The sequence below is a fragment of the Ovis canadensis genome, chromosome 13, assembly GCF_042477335.2.
Source record: "Ovis canadensis isolate MfBH-ARS-UI-01 breed Bighorn chromosome 13, ARS-UI_OviCan_v2, whole genome shotgun sequence".
In the NCBI taxonomy this organism is placed as follows: domain Eukaryota; kingdom Metazoa; phylum Chordata; class Mammalia; order Artiodactyla; family Bovidae; genus Ovis; species Ovis canadensis.
The window spans coordinates 77,468,178-77,474,548 of NC_091257.1; the positions used below are offsets into that span (position 1 = coordinate 77,468,178).

Sequence of the window (6,371 nt, forward strand, 5' to 3'; positions counted from 1 at the left end):
CAGAGGGAGACCTCTCTTTGACATAAATCACAGCAGTAACTTTTTGGATCTATCCCCTTAAGCAAAAGAGATAAAAGCAAAAATAAGCAAATGAGGCCAAACAAAACTAAAAGCTTTTGCACAGCAAAGGGAACCATTAAGAAAACAAAAAGACGATCTACTGAATGGGAGAAAATATTTGTGAATCATACGACTGATAAGGGGTTAATATCCAAAACATACAACAGTTCACACAATTTATTACCAAAAAAGAAGTAATCCAATTAAAAACCGAGAAGACCTGAATAGACATTTTTCCTTAGATGTTTTCCCTCAACCTTGAGTATATCATGCCTGTGAAACAGCCAGCGTCATACCTGAGGGAACTCAAAGCCCACTTGTCCGGAGACCAAAGGTCTGTCAGCTCATGGACATTCTGGGTTTGTTTTGCTCAGGTCTGGTAAATATTAAGGACACAGAACACTCGCTGCCTGGGAGGAGGGGACACTGGAAATGACCTGGGGTGAGTGCTGAGCAGGGCCCGGCTCTCAGGAGGTGCCCAGTACATGGCCCAGCTGTTCCACGGACCCCCCTGTTTGCCCCAAAGAAAACAGGGCTCCCAGGGCTGCTTGGGCTGCTTCATACCTGTCCCAGGTGAGGAGGAGGGCTGAGCTCCCGCCAGCTGGATGCCGAGGGGAGAGGCTGGGCGAGGATTGTTACACTGAGTGTCTGCAAGCAGCAACAGTGGTCCTAGCTCTCTTATTCCATTTGTTCCACTTATGAGGAATAATTCCTGCCTCCTTCACCTGCTGCCTGCTAGTGCAGGTGCATGGGCTGTACGAGACAACCCCCTCCTAGTGCTACCAAGAAAGAAAACACAATGTCAGATGTGTCCTGACTTCAGAGAGAGTCAGAGGGACAGACGAATGCCCCAGAGCCCAGGAAGCATGGCAGCAAACCCTCAGGGGGCAAAGATCACCCCTCCTGCCTACCCACCACCTTTCTTTCTTTACTTCACATATTAAAATTTTTTAAAAAATTTATTTTATTATTTTTTGGCCCCACTGCATGGCATGTGGGATCTTAGTTCCCTGACCAGGGATTGAACCCTGCGTTAGAAGTGCAGAGTCCCAACCACTAAACTGCCAGGAAAGTTCTAATTTCATATGTTTTTAATTGAGGTTTAAGTTACATGTAGTAAAGAATGCAGCTTGATGATTCTTTATGTGTGTGTATCTACCTGTAACCACACCCAGCCCAGAGACAAGATATTTCCACCCAGAAGTTTCCCTTATGCCCTACCCTGCTCAGTACTGCCCTCCAGAGGTGACCAGTCTTCTGACCTGTCACCTTAGGTAAGTCTCATCTGCTTTTGAACTTCATGTAAGCAGAATCAGACTGCCTTCTTTTACTGAAAGTAAAGTATTTGTGAGATCCACGTTATATTTATCAGCTTTCTCTAAATCAAATTAAATCCCCCAGGAATCCAAGCTTCTCCTCTCACCTGCCTCCCCTCCCCCCGGAGTGCACTCAGCCCCCAAACAAATCCCCTTGCCTGGGCAATGGCTGTGCATGCCGCCCTGTGGCGTGGCTCTAGGGGCACCTACTTGTGCCTCCACCCTGATCAGCCCAAGGCCTGGAGAAGCGCGGCAGCCCATTCTTTCTGGAATCCCTCACTGATGTTCCAGATGTCATGAGCAACCATCACGGGAGAGCTCAGGCCCACCATCCCATATCTGTTTCCCCCCTCCCCTGGGGTGAATGAGGTCCGCCCTCGCCCACTGCCCTCTGATACCGACCCTGTGTCCCTTTCCCCTCCATCCAGCTCAGTTTAGTCACAGGTCTGGCCTTGACTTCTTAACCGGCAGTCCTGAGGATGGATCCACAGTGTGTATGTATGTGTGTCTATTTTGAAAAATATCTAAATGCCTTCAGGAGCCAGGCAGGCACCTCCAGTGAGGGAGTTGCTGCCATCAGCTGGAGCTCCTATACATGGAGTCTGTGTTTGGCCTGGGCTTCCTCACAATACAGGGACTGAGGTTCGAGGGCGAGTGCCTGCAGAGAGTGAGTGGAAGTTCTGCCTCTTTAATGACTTAGCTTCAGAAGTCACAGGGGCTTCCCTTGTGGCTCAGCTGGCAAAGAATCCGCCTGCAATGAGGGAGACCTGGGTTTGATCCCTGGGTTTGGAAGATCTGCTGGAGAAGGGAAAGACTACCCACTCCAGTATTCTGGCCTGGAGAATTCCATGGACTGTACAGTCCATGTAGTCGCAAAGATTCAGACACGACTTACCGACTTTTGCTTACTCAGAAGTCACAGGGCATCACTTCGGTAGTGCTGCATTCGTTTTGGCAATCACCAGCATCTCCCTATCCCAGCTCCAACCCCCCATCCAAGGAGAGGGAAGTCCACCTCTCAGTGGGGAGAGTATCAGTAATATTGTAATAGCGTGTGTATAGTGTGTATACTGTTGCTCAGTCATGTCCGAATCTTTTCGACCCCATGGACTGTAGCCCACCAGGCTCCTCTGTCCATGGGCTTCTCCAGGCAAGAATACTGCAGTGGGTTGTCTATTTCTTTCTCCAGGGGATCTTCCCCACCCAGAGATCGGGCCCTCATCTCTGACACCTCCTGATTGTCAGGTAGATTCTTTACCACTGGCGCCACCTGGAAGCCCAGGTGTAATAATACGTTGCTGTTCAGTTGCTAAGCTGCGTCCAGCTCTTTGTGACCCCCGTGGACCGCGGCACCCCAGGCTTCCTGGTCTGTCACTATCTCCCGCAGTTTGCTCAAACTCATGTCCATTGAGTCGGTGATGCCATCCAACTATCTCATCCTCTGCCGTCCCCTTCTCCTTCTGCCTTCAATCTTTCCCGGCATCAGGGTTTTTTCCAGTGAGTCAGCTCTTCACATCAGTTGGCCAGAGTATTGTAATAACACGTAAGACAAGATAAATATATAGTTGTGGCTATCTTTGGAAAATGCAGTCTTCCTCATCCACTAGCCCAAGTATTAGAGAGTGGATTCAAGCAATAACCATCTCTCACAATTCTCGCTGTCATTACCCACCAAGCGATCTTGAGCAAATCTTTTCCCTTCCATTTCTTCATCTGCAAATTGGAGTTAATACTGTGTGCCTCTCAGTATTGTTCTGAGGATCTGATTATGTGAAATGGTGAATGGAAAGCACCGGGCATGGGGACCAGCACATGTAAATGTAAATGTAAATGGTGACTGCTGCCTCAACCACGTTGACCAGCTGAAGCATCACGCCATAAGTGTGGGCTCCAGGCCAGCCTGCCAGGCTCTGAATTCTGACTGCCATCTCCCAGCTGTGTGCCCCGTGTCTGCATGTATGCACTTGCCCTCTGTAGGCAGGCTGATGGCCATTATCCAACAGCTGCTCCCAGCATCTGTTCAGGTTGTTCCCTCAGAAAGACAGGAGCTCTAGCTGCAACAAGGAGGGCAGAGCCCCATCGGCCAACCTGGCTTGGGCAGAGCTCTCATGGCAGTCTCCAGAATCAAGATAAATCATTTCATCTTGAGCAAGTCATTTAACTTCTCTGCACCTCATTTACCCCACCCTGCATTAAACAGGCAAATATGAGACATTATGTGTGCATGTCTGTTCAGTGGAAGAACTAGCTATTAATCAAGTAAATAAAATAGAACTGTCAACCATAAGAAAAGGGCATAATAATAGAACTTATAAGGTTCTCATGAAGATGAAATATGGTGATGGAGACAAAGTCCTTAGCACAATATCTTGCACATAACAAGCTTGGTAAATGCCAACTGTTATTAGATTCAAGTGTGCCCAAGAATTTACTGCACATTCAAAAGTGCTTCTGTAAGGTCATGTTTCCCTCTCAAGAGGCAGGGCGAGTAAAAGTTCCAGCTTTACAAATAAAGAAATGGAGGCTCAGAGAAACTGAGTGGCTTGATTAAGCCCCAAATGAAAGTGATGGTGAAGACTGGATGAGATGGCTAGGCTCCTGGATCCCAGATCAGTGTTGCCCTATTGACCAACCATTGTTTCCACACGAGCCTAGAGCGATCATGGGAATGTTTCTGTGGGCTCTCCTTTTCCCTTGCTGCCTGCTTAGTACCAGTCTTGCTCAGTTTGGAGGCTCCAGTTCCCAAACAGGTAAGTCATCCCATCCTTCCTTGGAGCTCCTTCCAAGGAGATTCTAGAAGAGACAAACTCACCTCTGTTGGACAAGCTAGCACCTGCCACCAAGTCACTTCCTTAGAGGTTCTTAGATTTGCAAAGTGATACAGGAGGCATTTGGAAGCCCACTGCCTTCCCCAGAGGTGCCTAATCCCTTTCAGATCACCTTTGGGGGTCTAGATCATATATTTAATACAAACCACACATCACCTCTCTGCTGTCTCACACAGTCTTCTTTTGTTTTTAAAATTATTGTACAATGTTTCAGGTGTACTGCAAAGTGATTCAGTTATGTATATATATATTTTCAGATTCTTTTTCATTGTATGTTATCATAAGGTATTGATTACAGTTCCCTGTCCTATACAGAAGGTCCTTGTTGTTTATTTTATTTACAGTGTATCTGTTAATCCCAAACTCCTAATTTACCCTTTCTACCATAATCTCCTATTCTTACACTTAGTTCCCAAGTAAATCTTTCTAACTTTAATCTCTGATGATCGAAGTCCCAGGAGATTGCAAGTGAAAGTTTAACAGTTGCTTTGGAACCACACCTCATGGGCTTGCAGTTCCCAGTCTTTAACGAAGGGCTCTTTGGAAACCCCTCTTGTGCCTCAAGACCATAGCCTGGTCCACGTTTTCTCTGAAGTCTGCTTATCTGGAACCTCACTTCTTATGCCAATTTTTGTCTTTAGGGATTGTTTGGTGGGCTTCCTGGGTGGCTTGGTGGGTAAAGAATCCACCTGCAATGCAAGAGTGCAGGAGACGTGGGTTCAATCCCTGGATCGGGAAGATGCCCTGAAGGAGGGCACGGCAACCCACTCCAGTATTCTTGCCTGAGAATCCCATGGGCAGAGGAGCCTGGCAGGCTACAATCCATAGGGTTGCAAAGAGTTGGACATGACTGAAGTGACTGAGTATAGCGCAGCATATTGTTTGGCTGCAAGAAACAGCAACCTCCCCTACAAAGCAGTTAGCAGAAAGAAAATCAATTTATAAAAAGGGAAGAGATGTCATCCACTGATTTCAGAGTTTAGAAGTCCCTTGGATCTCCCAGGATCCTAAAACTAAGATCTGGGTGGCTGTCAACCACTAAATAGCTATACCCTATGAGGCCACAGTGCTTATTCCTCAGTATCATCATTTTCTCGCTTCCATCATAGGTGGCCCAAATGTGGTCACCTTGTATCTCAATTGTCATTGCCTCCTGGGTCAAGTGCTCAAAAATACCTTGTGAGGGAATTCCCTGGTGGTCCAGATGGTAGGACTCCATGCTTCACTGCCAAGGGCATTGGTTCGATTGCTGATGATCCCCAAGCAGCGTCGTTCAGGAAAAAAAAAAAAAAAGAAACTAGTGAGAGGTTGAATCTCTGTTCCGAATTTGTGAGGGTGATCCCTATCCTGGTTCCTGGTTGTGGCCACAGAACGGTTCTGAGCTGAGCGCCATAGTCCTACATCTCTGTGGGGGAAGGGGAGGTCTTGGACTCACCCATGTGTCTGTCCCAGCAGGCAGTAGAAGTGGAGGTCTCCTTCTCAAGCCTGGCCAGGTACTTGGCAGCGATGGTGTGGTTAGCCCCGGCTTTCTCAGTGGGAGCAACCGGCAGGCTGAAGCCATCAGGAGTCCTAGAAGTAGCAGAGGATCCATCCACTCCAAGACCGAAGCTTCCCTGAGTATGACCAGAAGCTCGTGTATCTGAAGGACACTGACACTGAAGACGTCGCGGAATACAGTGCCCAGTCTAAGAAATTCAGTAGGCAGCCAGACTGGCCCCAGAACCCCAGCCTGCTGACCACACCCCCAGTGAGAATGGCTGTGCCTACTCCAGTTCCACCCGTGAGGATGCTCGAGACAAATCAGGCCACCACACATAACCCTGCTCAAGGTGAAACGAGTGGCCGAGACCCTGCTGACAGAAGTCCTGTGATCAGCCAAGGGTCCTCGGGCCACGAAGAAGGGAATCCCTCCAGACTGATCGAGATGGTAGGATGAGCCACGGCTACTCTGACCACGCGTTGCTCACCCACCCTGGCAGTAAGAACATGGGTTGTACGGGCGTCTCAGGCAGAGACCGTCATGCAGCTGTTCCTCGAGGAAGCGGTCTCGCGTCTGGGGCAGCCATGCCTGGCAACTATGGTCAGTCTACGGCTGGGTCATCTAGTGGTTTTGGTTTTAGACAATCTGAGGAAGGGTCAATAAATGGTGAACTTGGGTCAAGGAAAA

General features: G+C 48.3%; 1 long non-coding RNA gene across 1 annotated transcript; it reads left to right on the top strand.

The window, feature by feature from the left end:
- The first annotated feature begins 470 nt into the window (after positions 1-470).
- On the top strand, positions 471-6,371 carry LOC138417907 (uncharacterized). Its single transcript, XR_011248334.1, has 2 exons — positions 471-502; positions 5,660-6,371. It is a non-coding gene; the product is annotated as an uncharacterized lncRNA (long non-coding RNA).